The following is a 13,660-nucleotide window of genomic DNA, read 5'->3' as shown; positions in this document are numbered from 1 at the left end:
CGCAGCTCTGCAGATACAACCCCCCGCGCTCCCCGCAGTTTGCGGTCTGCTGCTCCAATGATTACACGAGTGCGCGCTGCGCAGGGCCATCCCTTTAGGTGTCCAGAGCAGACGCCTGCCTCGTTCTCAGTCCTCGTCTGCGGTCACAATGCAGACTGCAGACAGGATGGATGCAGACAGAGAGAAGGCCGAGGAAAGACGTCATCCTGCAAAGCTGCTCAATATTTCCTGACGTCTAAAAATATCTCCCTTCAAACCGAAACGTGTTTTTAGAAAGCGTTAATATTGCGTATATTTCCCGGAACTTTGACATTTCTTGTGGCAGATTTACAGAATTAGATTGGAATACTCCTTCTAGTGGGTGTTGGATTGTCAGGCCGCGTGCAATCAGCGCCTTTGCTGAACCTCAGCTTTAAGAAAACCATGGGAAATGGGAGTCAACGGCAGGGTGGGGGGGGCTTAAGTGCGGCCCCTGACATCACCAAAGGGCCACACATACCATGCAATGCAAGGATACAGACTGAGGACAGAGACTGCAGATATAAAACAGGAAATGGTGAAAGATTATGGGCTACAAAAGATGGTGAGAAATAATGGAGACCGGGGACATTCCACAGGAGACGGTCAGAGACTGCAGACACAGTACAGGAGATGACCAGAGACTGCAGACATAGTACAGGAGATGACCAGAGACTGCAGACACAGTACAGGAGATGACCAGAGACTGCAGACAGTGCAGGAGATGACCAGAGACTGCGGACAGCACAGGAGATGACCAGAGACTGCAGACATAGTACAGGAGATGACCAGAGACTGCGGACACAGTACAGGAGATGACCAGAGACTGCAGACACAGTACAGGAGATGACCAGAGACTGCGGACACAGTACAGGAGATGACCAGAGACTGCGGACACAGTACAGGAGATGACCAGAGACTGCGGACACAGTACAGGAGATGACCAGAGACTGCGGACACAGTACAGGAGATGACCAGAGACTGCAGACATAGTACAGGAGATGACCAGAGACTGCGGACACAGTACAGGAGATGACCAGAGACTGCGGACATAGTACAGGAGATGACCAGAGACTGCGGACATAGTACAGGAGATGACCAGAGACTGCGGACACAGTACAGGAGATGACCAGAGACTGCGGACACAGTACAGGAGATGACCAGAGACTGCGGACACAGTACAGGAGATGACCGGAGACTGCGGACACAGTACAGGACATGATCAGAGACTGCGGACACAGTACAGGACATGATCAGAGACTGCGGACACAGTACAGGAGATGACCAGAGACTGCGGACACAGTACAGGAGATGACCAGAGACTGCAGACACAGTTAGGAGATGACCAGAGACTGCGGACACAGTACAGGACATGATCAGAGACTGCGGACATAGTACAGGAGATGACCAGAGACTGCGGACACAGTACAGGGGATGACCAGAGACTGCGGACATAGTACAGGAGATGACCAGAGACTGCGGACATAGTACAGGAGATGACCAGAGACTGCAGACACAGTACAGGAGATGACCAGAGACTGCGGACACAGTACAGGACATGATCAGAGACTGCGGACACAGTACAGGACATGATCAGAGACTGCGGACACAGTACAGGAGATGGTCAGAGACTGCGGACACAGTACAGGAGATGACCAGAGACTGCGGACACAGTACAGGAGATGACCAGAGACTGCGGACACAGTACAGGAGATGACCAGAGACTGCGGACATAGTACTGGAGATGACCAGAGACTGCGGACACAGTACAGGAGATGACCACAGACTGCGGACACAGTACAGGAGATGACCAGAGACTGCAGACACAGTACAGGAGATGACCAGAGACTGCGGACATAGTACAGGAGATGACCAGAGACTGCGGACATAGTACAGGAGATGACCAGAGACTGCAGACACAGTACAGGAGATGACTAGAGACTGCGGACACAGTACAGGAGATGACCAGAGACTGCAGACATAGTACAGGAGATGACCAGAGACTGCGGACATAGTACAGGAGATGACCAGAGACTGCGGACACAGTACAGGAGATGACCAGAGACTGCGGACACAGTACAGGAGATGACCAGAGACTGCGGACACAGTACAGGAGATGACCAGAGACTGCAGACACAGTACAGGAGATGACCAGAGACTGCAGACAGTACAGGGGACAGTCTCTGCTCTCACATTTATTTCTCCCATAAAGATTAATTACTGAAAATTGGGAGCAAAAACAAAAAGTGGACAGAAGTGAGAGAAGTAAAAGCTGCCCAAAGAATATTTTCTCGTCCTTTGACCCCTCCCCCGCACTCCTCCCCCTCCCCCGCACTCCTCCCCCCCCCCAGTTCCCCGGGCAGGAAGCTCTGTGACAATATCTGTATGTGGAGGACGAGGCGCAGTATCAGCAGCGGAATGTGTTTGTCGCCTGCGGCCAGCTTGGCTCGCTGCGGCCTCATTTCCAGTCTGTAGGGGGCGGCGTGTCACCCGGCTCCTTCCCAATACAAACCACAATCAGATCTGCTGCCGCCTGATGGGCGACCCGGCTGGGGAGACTTCTCCGAAATCTGCGATCGAGAGCCGGCCTGCGGCTTCCACCGAGACGACCGCTGAGCCACGTACGCCACGGGTGAATGTCGGAGAACGTTCTCCTCCGTGTGAGAAATATTCGGGGCGGACGGAGCTTCTGGGCATTTGAACCTCTAATTTTCGAAAGGAAAAAAAAAAATCTGCCCAAATATGGCAAATTTGGACATTTTTCCCTTTTTGCGCACATGTAAAAAAAAAAAAAAAAAAAAAAAAAAAAAAATCGACATTTTTGGTCAGAACGCCCCGGGAACATTCTACATCTCCTGAACGCAGAGGCCCTGCGCAATAAAATGGCGGTAAATTGCAATTTTTCACATTATTTGCACAACGATTTATCAAACGCACAGGATATAAAACAAAATAGGGCAAATAAATATAAATAAATATAACTAAAATTTAGGGCAAATAAATAAATATAAATAAAATTTAGAGCAAATAAATAAATATAAATAAATATAAATAAAATTTAGGGCAAATAAATAAATATAACTAAAATTTAGGGCAAATAAATAAATATAAATAAATATAAATAAAATTTAGGGCAACTAAATAAATATAAATAAAATTTAGGGCAAATAAATATAAATAAAATTTAGGGCAACTAAATAAATATAAATAAAATTTAGGGCAAATAAATATAAATAAAATTTAGGACAACTAAATAAATATAAATAAAATTTAGGGCAACTAAATAAATATAAATAAAATTTAGGGCAAATAACTATAAATAAAATTTAGGGCAAATAAATAACTATAAATAAAATTTAGGGAAAACAAATAAATAGAAATAAAATTTAGAGCAAATAAATAAATATGAATAAATATAAATAAAATTTAGGGCAACTAAATAAATGTAAATAAAATTTAGGGCAACTAAATAAATATAAATAAAATTTAGGGCAAATAAATATAAAAAAATTTAGGGCAAATAAATAAATATAAATAAATATAACTAACATTTAGGGCAACTAAATAAATATAACTAAAATTTAGGGCAACTAAATATAAATAAAATTTAGGGCAAATAAATATAAATAAAATTTATGGCAAATAAATATAAATAAAATTAAGGGCAACTAAATAAATATAAATAAAATTTAGGGCAAATAAATATAAATAAAATTTAGGGCAAATAAATATAACTAAAATTTAGGGCAAATAAATATAAATAAAATTTAAAGCAAATAAATATAAATAAAATTAAGGGCAACTAAATAAATATAAATAAAATTTAGGGCAAATAAATATAAATAAAATTTAGGGCAAATAAATAAATATAAAAAAATTTAGGGCAAACAAATAAATAGAAATAAAATTTAGGGCAAATAAATAGAAATAAAATTTAGGGCAAATACACCATTTTTTGGTAAAAACACTGGGTTGCGCAGACGCTTGCGGTTCATTTAGTTCTGAATCGGACGCACTTTTCATTGTTCAGATGTATCCAAATTTCCGAATGACAATGGTACAGAATTTAAACAAATCCAAAATAACGAATCGAACTTGAAAGGAATTCAAAAACGAATAAAAATTGTAACCATATGGCTGACTTCGGACGGTTTCCTTTAACCCCCTAGACGCCGAGCGGCCGCACATTTGCGTGCCATTAAAAAATACATATGTGCCGAGAGCGCGCACCCTGCGAGCTCCCAGTACACATGTCCGCTACTCCCAGAAAGGTCCCAATCTCCCCTTTCAATCGGGACCTTTTCCGATCATGTGACCGCCATGGCGGCGAATCACGGCGGTCAAGTGACCCTAAATCCCCGTCCTGCCTCCCAGCTTCTGAAACTCTTAAAGGGCCGGGAGGCGCAGGCCCCAAGAGGTTAAAGACTGTGCGTATCAGTGTTAAAATATAAATTCGAATTTCTAAAAGAAAAGAAAAGAATAAAAAATAAAAGAATAGAATAAATTAGAAAGAATATAGCCTTCTTCCAAAATTAAAATTTTGAAAAGAATAGAATAAAACAGAATAGAAAGTAAAGTAATAGAAAATAACAGAATAAAATAGAAAGAATATAGCCATTCTCCAAAATGCGAATTTCTAAAATAAAATAAAATAGAATAGAAGAGAAAAGAATTAAAAAAACAGAATATAATAATAGAAAATAAAAGAATAGAAAGTAAAGGAGAAGAATAGATTAGATTAAAATAGAAAAAAATATAGCTGTCTTCTGAAATTCGAATTTCTGAAAGAAAATAGAATAAAAATTTAAATAATATAATAAAATAAAAAGAATATAGCCTTCTTCCGAAATTCAAATTTTGAAAAGAATAGAATAAAACAGAACAGAACTGAATAGAATAAAACAGAGCATAATATAATAAATTAGAAAGTAAAGTAATAGAAAAGAATAGAATAGATTAAAATAGAAAAAAAAATATAGCTGTCTTCTGAAATTCGAATTTCAAAAAGAGTAGAATAAAATAGAATATAAAAGAAAAGAATAGAACAGAATAGAATAAAACAGAAAGAATACAGCCATCTTCTGAAATTTGAATTTTGGTTAGAATAGAAGCAGCTTTCCTTCGCAATGAATTTGGGTCAATTCGATCTTTTCTATTCGAATTCGGTTCAAATTGAATTCCTGGAATGGCCTGTATAAAATCCCGTTTTCTTACCTATACACCAGCGGCTGTTGTCACCTTCAGAGTAATCCCCTCGTGAGGCGACGCCCTTTTCTAGATGACCACGCCCCCGCCGGGCACATCCCTGGAATTGGTTTCCCAGAATGCTGTGCGGTCTCTTTGTCGCGGTTCTCGGGATGTCCAGAAAGTCCTCAAATCTGCGTCCTTTTAAGGTTTTTTTTTTCATTTTGGAAGCAGCCAACAGTGGGCGGGGTGTCAAGTCCGGGAACGCAGCGATTGGTAGATCTTCGCCCATACAGAACTTGTACCTTATGAGGGCCACTGTAGCTCTGATGGGAGGACATTCTTGTCCCATCATTGGTGTCAGTGGGAGGAATAGTGCCCCATCATTGGTGTCAGTGGGAGGAATAGTGCCCCATCATTGGTGTCAGTAAGAGGAATAGCGCCCCATCATTGGTGTCAGTGGGAGGAATAGTGCCCCATCATTGGTGTCAGTGGGAGGAGGGAGGAATAGTGCCCCATCATTGGTGTCAGTGGGAGGAATAGTGTCCCATCATTGGTGTCAGTGGGAGGAATAGTGCCCCATCATTGGTGTCAGTGTGAGGAATAGTGCCCCATCATTGGTGTCAGTGGGAGGAATAGTGCCCCATCATTGGTGTCAGTAAGAGGAATAGTGTCCCATCATTGGTGTCAGTGGGAGGAATAGTGCCCCATCATTGGTGTCAGTGGGGGGAATAGTGCCCCATCAGTGGTGTCAGTGGGAGGAATAGTGTTCCATCATTGGTGTCAGTGGGAGGAATAGTGCCCCATCATTGGTGTCAGTGTGAGGAATAGTGCCCCATCATTGGTGTCAGTGGGAGGAATAGTGCCCCATCATTGGTGTCAGTAAGAGGAATAGTGCCCCATCATTGGTGTCAGTGGGAGGAATAGTGCCCCATCATTGGTGTCAGTGGGAGGAATAGTGTCCCATCATTGGTGTCAGTGGGAGGAATAGTGCCCCATCATTGGTGTCAGTGGGAGGAATAGTGCCCCATCATTGGTGTCAGTGGGAGGAATAGTGTCCCATCATTGGTGTCAGTGGGAGGAATAGTGCCCCATCATTGGTGTCAGTGGGAGGAATAGTGCCCCATCATTGGTATCAGTGGGAGGAATAGTGCCCCATCATTGGTGTCAGTGGGAGGAATAGTGCCCCATCATTGGTGTCAGCGGGAGGAATAGTGTCCCATCATTGGTGTCAGTGGGAGGAATAGTGTCCCATCATTGGTGTCAGCGGGAGGAATAGTGTCCCATCATTGGTGTCAGTGGGAGGAATAGTGCCCCATCATTGGTGTCAGTGGGAGGAATAGTGCCCCATCATTGGTGTCAGTGGGAGGGAAGGCTCACTGATGGAGGTGGGGGGGAGGGGGAAGGCTCATTGATGAAGGTGGGGGGGGGAGGGAAGGCTCATTGATGAAGGTGGGGGGGGGTTAGGCTCATTGATGAAGGTGGGGGGGGGGTTAGGCTCATTGAGGAAGGTGGGGGGGGATAAGGCTCATTGATGGAGGTGGGGGGGAGTTAAGGCTCATTGATGGAGGTGGGGGGGGGGTTAAGGCTCATTGATGGAGGGGGGGGGGGGGGAGTTAAGGCTCATTGATGGAGGTGGGGGGAGTTAAGGCTCATTGATGGAGGTGGGGGGGGAGTTAAGGCTCATTGATGGAGGTGGAGTTAAGGCTCATTGATGGAGGTGGGGGGGGAGGGAAGGCTCATTGATGGATGTGAGGGGAGGGAAGGCTCATTGATGGAGGTGGGGAGGGGAGGGAAGGCTCATTGATGGAGGTGGGGAGGGGAGGGAAGGCTCATTGATGGAGGTGGGGAGGGGAGGGAAGGCTCATTGATGGAGGTGGGGAGGGGAGGGAAGGCTCATTGTTGGAGGTGGGGAGGGGAGGGAAGGCTCATTGTTGGAGGTGGGGAGGGAAGGCTCATTGATGGAGGTGGGGAGGGAAGGCTCATTGATGGAGGTGGGGAGGGAAGGCTCATTGATGGAGGTGGGGAGGGAAGGCTCATTGATGGAGGTGGGGAGGGAAGGCTCATTGATGGAGGTGGGGAGGGAAGGCTCATTGATGGAGGTGGGGAGGGAATGCTCATTGATGGAGGTGGGGAGGGAAGACTCATTGATGGAGGAGGGGAGGGAATGCTGGCCCGTGTAGTCTGACCCAGTAGATGAGGTACTTGAGCTCAAATTGGTGAAAAAGTGAATTCTGGTTCCTATAGAAAAGTGTCGGAACACACAGAGCATTGCAGTTTGCTGTGTATGGGGCTGTGTAGCTGCAGACCGGTCAGGGTGCCCACGCTGACCCGAGGAATCCAAGAATGCTTTGAGGAACACAATGAGTTTGAGGTGATGACTTGGCCTCCAAATTCTCCAAATCTCCAGGTGACCTTCAAGCATCTGTGGGATGTGTTGGAAAAACAAGTTGGATCCATGTAGGCCCCGCCTCCCAACTTACAGGAGATCCATGGAGGCCCCACCTCCCAACTTACAGAAGATCCATGGAGGCCCCACCTCCCAACTTACAGGAGATCCATGGAGGCCCCACCTCCCAACTTACAGGAGATTTATGGAGGTCCCACCTCCCAACTTACAGGAGATCCATGGAGGCCCCACCTCCCAACTTACAGGAGATCCATGGAGGCCCCACCTCCCAACTTACAGGAGATCCATGGAGGCCCCGCCTCCCAACTTACAGGATCTGCATCTGACGGCTTGGTGCCGATACCACAACGTACCTTCAGAGGTCAGATGGCATCCATGCCTCGGTGGGTCAGGGCTGTTTTGGCGGCAAAACGACGACCTACTCAATACTAGGTGGGTGGTCATAACGTGACCATGGCTGATTAGTGTATGTACGTCAATGCAAGCACACACGTTTACATACATGAACCTTACATACATAAATATGATCGAACAATAAAGAATTCCACAATCGTCCATGTTGTCTTGGATACATAGTAACTATTTATTAAAATATGTACAAACCAATAGTAAGAGAATTACCCCCGATACTTTATAATACTAAAGGAGGCAAAACCAACCAAAGTCCATCCTTCCCGAAACAATTCAGTCACATGACTAAAACACCGGAGCAGCAACAAGAAGTACAGAACCAAACCATGGACCTCCACGAAGGACACCCAACATGGACCTCCACGAAGGACACCCAACGAAGGCCACCCAACATGGACCTCCACGAAGGACACCCAACATGGACCTCCACGAAGGACACCCAACGAAGGCCACCCAACATGGACCTCCACGAAGGACACCCAACATGGACCTCCACGAAGGACACCCAACGAAGGCCACCCAACGCCCCTTCACATTGCCGGGAGCCAAAGAGATCCCTTACCAAAAATGATCAAAGCTCCCCATGCCAAGAAGTATGGGGAACCCCCTCCCCCCACAAATACCGTCCCGGACCGGCCACACATCTACTCAATGATCAGTGCCCATGGGGAAGATGTCCACCTTTGGTCACTTTCTCCTCCCAATCGTTATTGGTTCGGGGATTCTTTGATCCCCGATTACGCGTGGAGGGCCTAGCAGGGGGTCCCCGATTACGCGTGGAGGGCCTAGCAGGGGGTCCCCGATTACGCGTGGAGGGCCTAGCAGGGGGTCCCCGATTACGCGTGGAGGGCCTAGCAGGGGGTCCCCGATTACGCGGTGGAGGGCCTAGCAGGGGGTCAGGGTCACGTGGTGGAGGGCCTAGCAGGGGATCCCCGATCACGCGTGGAGGGCCTAGCAGGGGGTCCCCGATCACGCGTGGAGGGCCTAGCAGGGGGTCCCCGATCACGCGTGGAGGGCCTAGCAGGGGGTCCCCGATCACGCGTGGAGGGCCTAGCAGGGGGTCCCCGATCACGCGTGGAGGGCCCTAGCAGGGGGTCCCCGATCACGCGTGGAGGGCCTAGCAGGGGGTCCCCGATCACGCGTGGAGGGCCTAGCAGGGGGTCCCCGATCACGCGTGGAGGGCCTAGCAGGGGGTCCCCGATCACGCGTGGAGGGCCTAGCAGGGGGTCCCCGATCACGCGTGGAGGGCCTAGCAGGGGGTCCCCGATCACGCGTGGAGGGCCTAGCAGGGGGTCCCCGATCACGCGTGGAGGGCCTAGCAGGGGGTCCCCGATCACGCGTGGAGGGCCTAGCAGGGGGTCAGGGTCACGTGGTGGAGGGTCTAGCTGGGGATCCCCGATCACGCGTGGAGGGTCTAGCTGGGGATCCCCGATCACGCGTGGAGGGCCTAGCTGGGGATCCCCGATCACGCGTGGAGGGCCTAGCAGGGGATCCCCGATCACGCGTGGAGGGCCTAGCAGGGGATCCCCGATCACGCGTGGAGGGCCTAGCAGGGGATCCCCGATCACGCGTGGAGGGCCTAGCAGGGGATCCCCGATCACGCGTGGAGGGCCTAGCAGGGGATCCCCGATCACGGGTGGAGGGCCTAGCAGGGGATCCCCGTTTACGGGTGGAGGGCCTAGCAGGGGATCCCCGATTGCGTGTGGAGGGTCTAGCTGGAGATCCCCGATTGCGTGTGGAGGGTCTAGCTGGAGATCCCCGATTGCGTGTGGAGGGTCTAGCTGGAGATCCCCGATTGCGTGTGGAGGGTCTAGCTGGAGATCCCCGATTGCGTGTGGAGGGTCTAGCTGGAGATCCCCGATTGCGCGTGGAGGGTCTAGCTGGAGATCCCCGATTGCGCGTGGAGGGTCTAGCTGGAGATCCCCGATTGCGCGTGGAGGGTCTAGCTGGAGATCCCCGATTGCGCGTGGAGGGTCTAGCTGGAGATCCCCGATTACGCGTGGAGGGCCTAGCAGGAGATCCCCGATTACGCGTGGAGGGTCTAGCTGGAGATCCCCGATTGCGCGTGGAGGGTCTAGCTGGAGATCCCCGATTACGCGTGGAGGGCCTAGCTGGAGATCCCCGATTACGGGTGGAGGGTCTAGCAGGAGGTCCCCGATCACGGGTGGAGGGTCTAGCAGGGGATCCCCGATTACGGGTGGAGGGTCTAGCAGGGGATCCCCGATTGCGCGTGGAGGGTCTAGCAGGAGGTCAGGGTCACGTTGTGGAGGGTCTAGCTGGAGATCCCCGATTGCGTGTGGAGGGTCTAGCTGGAGATCCCCGATTGCGTGTGGAGGGTCTAGCTGGAGATCCCCGATTGCGTGTGGAGGGTCTAGCTGGAGATCCCCGATTGCGTGTGGAGGGTCTAGCTGGAGATCCCCGATTGCGTGTGGAGGGTCTAGCTGGAGATCCCCGATTGCGTGTGGAGGGTCTAGCTGGAGATCCCCGATTGCGTGTGGAGGGTCTAGCTGGAGATCCCCGATTGCGTGTGGAGGGTCTAGCTGGAGATCCCCGATTGCGTGTGGAGGGTCTAGCTGGAGATCCCCGATTGCGTGTGGAGGGTCTAGCTGGAGATCCCCGATTGCGTGTGGAGGGTATAGCAGGGGATCCCCGATTACGGGTGGAGGGTCTAGCAGGGGATCCCCGATTACGGGTGGAGGGTCTAGCAGGGGATCCCCGATTACGTGTGGAGGGTCTAGCTGGAGATCCTGATTACGGGTGGAGGGTCTAGCAGGGGATCCCCGATTACGGGTGGAGGGTCTAGCAGGAGGTCAGGGTCACGTTGTGGAGTGTCTAGCAGGGGATCCCCGATTACGGGTGGAGGGTCTAGCAGGAGGTCAGGGTCACGTTGTGGAGGGTCTAGCTGGAGATCCCCGATTACGTGTGGAGGGTCTAGCAGGAGATCCCCGATTACGTGTGGAGGGTCTAGCAGGGAATCCCCGATTACGGGTGGAGGGTCTAGCAGGGGATCCCTGATTACGGGTGGAGGGTCTAGCAGGGGATCCCCGATTATGGGTGGAGGGTCTAGCAGGAGATCCCCGATTACGTGTGGAGGGTCTAGCAGGGAATCCCCGATTACGGGTGGAGGGTCTAGCAGGGGATCCCTGATTACGGGTGGAGGGTCTAGCAGGGGATCCCCGATTATGGGTGGAGGGTCTAGCAGGAGGTCAGGGTCACGTTGTGGAGGGTCTAGCAGGGGATCCCCGATTACGGGTGGAGGGTCTAGCAGGGGATCCCCGATTACGGGTGGAGGGTCTAGCAGGGGATCCCCGATTACGGGTGGAGGGTCTAGCAGGAGGTCAGGGTCACGTTGTGGAGGGTCTAGCTGGAGATCCCCGATTGCGTGTGGAGGGTCTAGCTGGAGATCCCCGATTGCGTGTGGAGGGTCTAGCTGGAGATCCCCGATTGCGTGTGGAGGGTCTAGCAGGGGATCCCCGATTACGGGTGGAGGGTCTAGCAGGGGATCCCCGATTACGGGTGGAGGGTCTAGCAGGGGATCCCCGATTACGGGTGGAGGGTCTAGCAGGGGATCCCCGATTACGGGTGGAGGGTCTAGCAGGGGATCCCCGATTACGGGTGGAGGGTCTAGCAGGGGATCCCCGATTACGGGTGGAGGGTCTAGCAGGGGATCCCCGATTACGGGTGGAGGGTCTAGCAGGGGATCCCCGATTACGGGTGGAGGGTCTAGCAGGGGATCCCCGATTACGGGTGGAGGGTCTAGCAGGGGATCCCCGATTACGGGTGGAGGGTCTAGCAGGGGATCCCCGATTACGGGTGGAGGGTCTAGCTGGAGATCCCAGATTACGTGTGGAGGGTCTAGCAGGGGATCCCCGATTACGGGTGGAGGGTCTAGCAGGGGATCCCCGATTACGGGTGGAGGGTCTAGCAGGAGGTCAGGGTCACGTTGTGGAGGGTCTAGCAGGGGATCCCCGATTACGGGTGGAGGGTCTAGCAGGGGATCCCCGATTACGGGTGGAGGGTCTAGGAGGGGATCCCCGATTACGGGTGGAGGGTCTAGCAGGAGGTCAGGGTCACGTTGTGGAGGGTCTAGCAGGGGATCCCCGATTACGGGTGGAGGGTCTAGCAGGGGATCCCCGATTACGGGTGGAGGGTCTAGCAGGGGATCCCCGATTACGGGTGGAGGGTCTAGCAGGGGATCCCCGATTACGGGTGGAGGGTCTAGGAGGGGATCCCCGATTACGGGTGGAGGGTCTAGCAGGAGGTCAGGGTCACGTTGTGGAGGGTCTAGCAGGGGATCCCCGATTACGTGTGGAGGGTCTAGCAGGGGATCCCCGATTACGGGTGGAGGGTCTAGCAGGAGGTCAGGGTCACGTTGCGGACTAGGGAAAGGGAACATTTCCTTTTGATCAGGAAGCACCCGCAGCCGGGACCTAAAAGTACCTGAATTACGGCAGGAAATATATAATTATCTAAAAACAAAAAAAAAAGGAAACCGGTAAAACGGTAAATAATGAAGGCACGTTCAGGATTTAATTTACAAACTCTACTCTGTGTCCCCCCAGTGGGATATGGGTTGGGGGGGGAAGCAGAAATACTCTACCTTCTGTGGCCCCCCCAACGGAAGAGGCAATAGTACGAACCTTACCCTCTGTGCCACCTCTAGGGGAGACGTGGGGGATGCAGCGGTACAAACTCCTCCCTCTGCGCCACTTCTAGGGGAGACATGGGGGATGCAGCGGTACAAACTCCTCCCTCTGTGCCACCTCTAGGGGAGACGTGGGGGATGTAGCGGTACAAACTCCTCCCTCTCGTGCCACCTCTGGGGGAGACGTGGGGGATGCAGCGGTACAAACTCCTCCCACCGTGCCACCTCTAGGGGAGACGTGGGGGATGCAGCGGTTCAAACTCCTCCCTCTCTACCACCCCTAGGAGAGATGGGGGGATGCAGTGGTACAAACTCCACCCCCTGCGCCACCTCTAGGGGAGATGTGGAGGATGCAGCGGTACAAACTCCACCCTCTGTGCCACCTCTAGAAGAGAGATGGGGGGATGCAGCAGTACAAACTCCTCCCTCTGTACCACCCCTAGAGGAGAGATGGGGGGGATGCAGCGGTACAAACTCCTCCCTCTGTGCCACCCCTAGAGGAGATGGGGGGGATGCAGCGGTACAAACTCCACCCTCTGTGCCACCTCTAGGGGAGACGTGGGGGGGATGCAGCGGTACAAACTCCTCCCTCTGTACCACCCCTAGAGGAGAGATGGGGGGATGCAGCGGTACAAACTCCTCCCTCTGTACCACCCCTAGAGGAGAGATGGGGGATGCATCGGTACAAACTCCACCCTCTGTGCCACCCCTAGAGGAGAGATGGGGGGATGCAGCGGTACAAACTCCTCCCTCTGTGCCACCCCTAGAGGAGAGATGGGGGGATGCAGCGGTACAAACTCCTCCCTCTGTGCCACCCCTAGAGGAGAGATGGGGGGGATCTAAATCTAGAGGCTGCAGGCTTCACTGGGACAGAAAGTGCAATAAAAACCTGACAGATATTCTAACACCTAACCAATCTATTAAAATAAAAAAGCAGAATTTCAAATTTTTTTTCCCTCAACCTGTTCCTGCTAACCGTATGCATGTATGTG

The sequence above is a fragment of the Staurois parvus genome, unplaced genomic scaffold, assembly GCF_062004578.1.
Source record: "Staurois parvus isolate SC_StPar_1 unplaced genomic scaffold, SC_StPar_1.0 ptg002137l, whole genome shotgun sequence".
NCBI classification, from domain to species: domain Eukaryota; kingdom Metazoa; phylum Chordata; class Amphibia; order Anura; family Ranidae; genus Staurois; species Staurois parvus.
The sequence above is the reverse complement of the archived record's forward strand: the minus strand, read 5'-3'. Positions refer to the sequence as shown.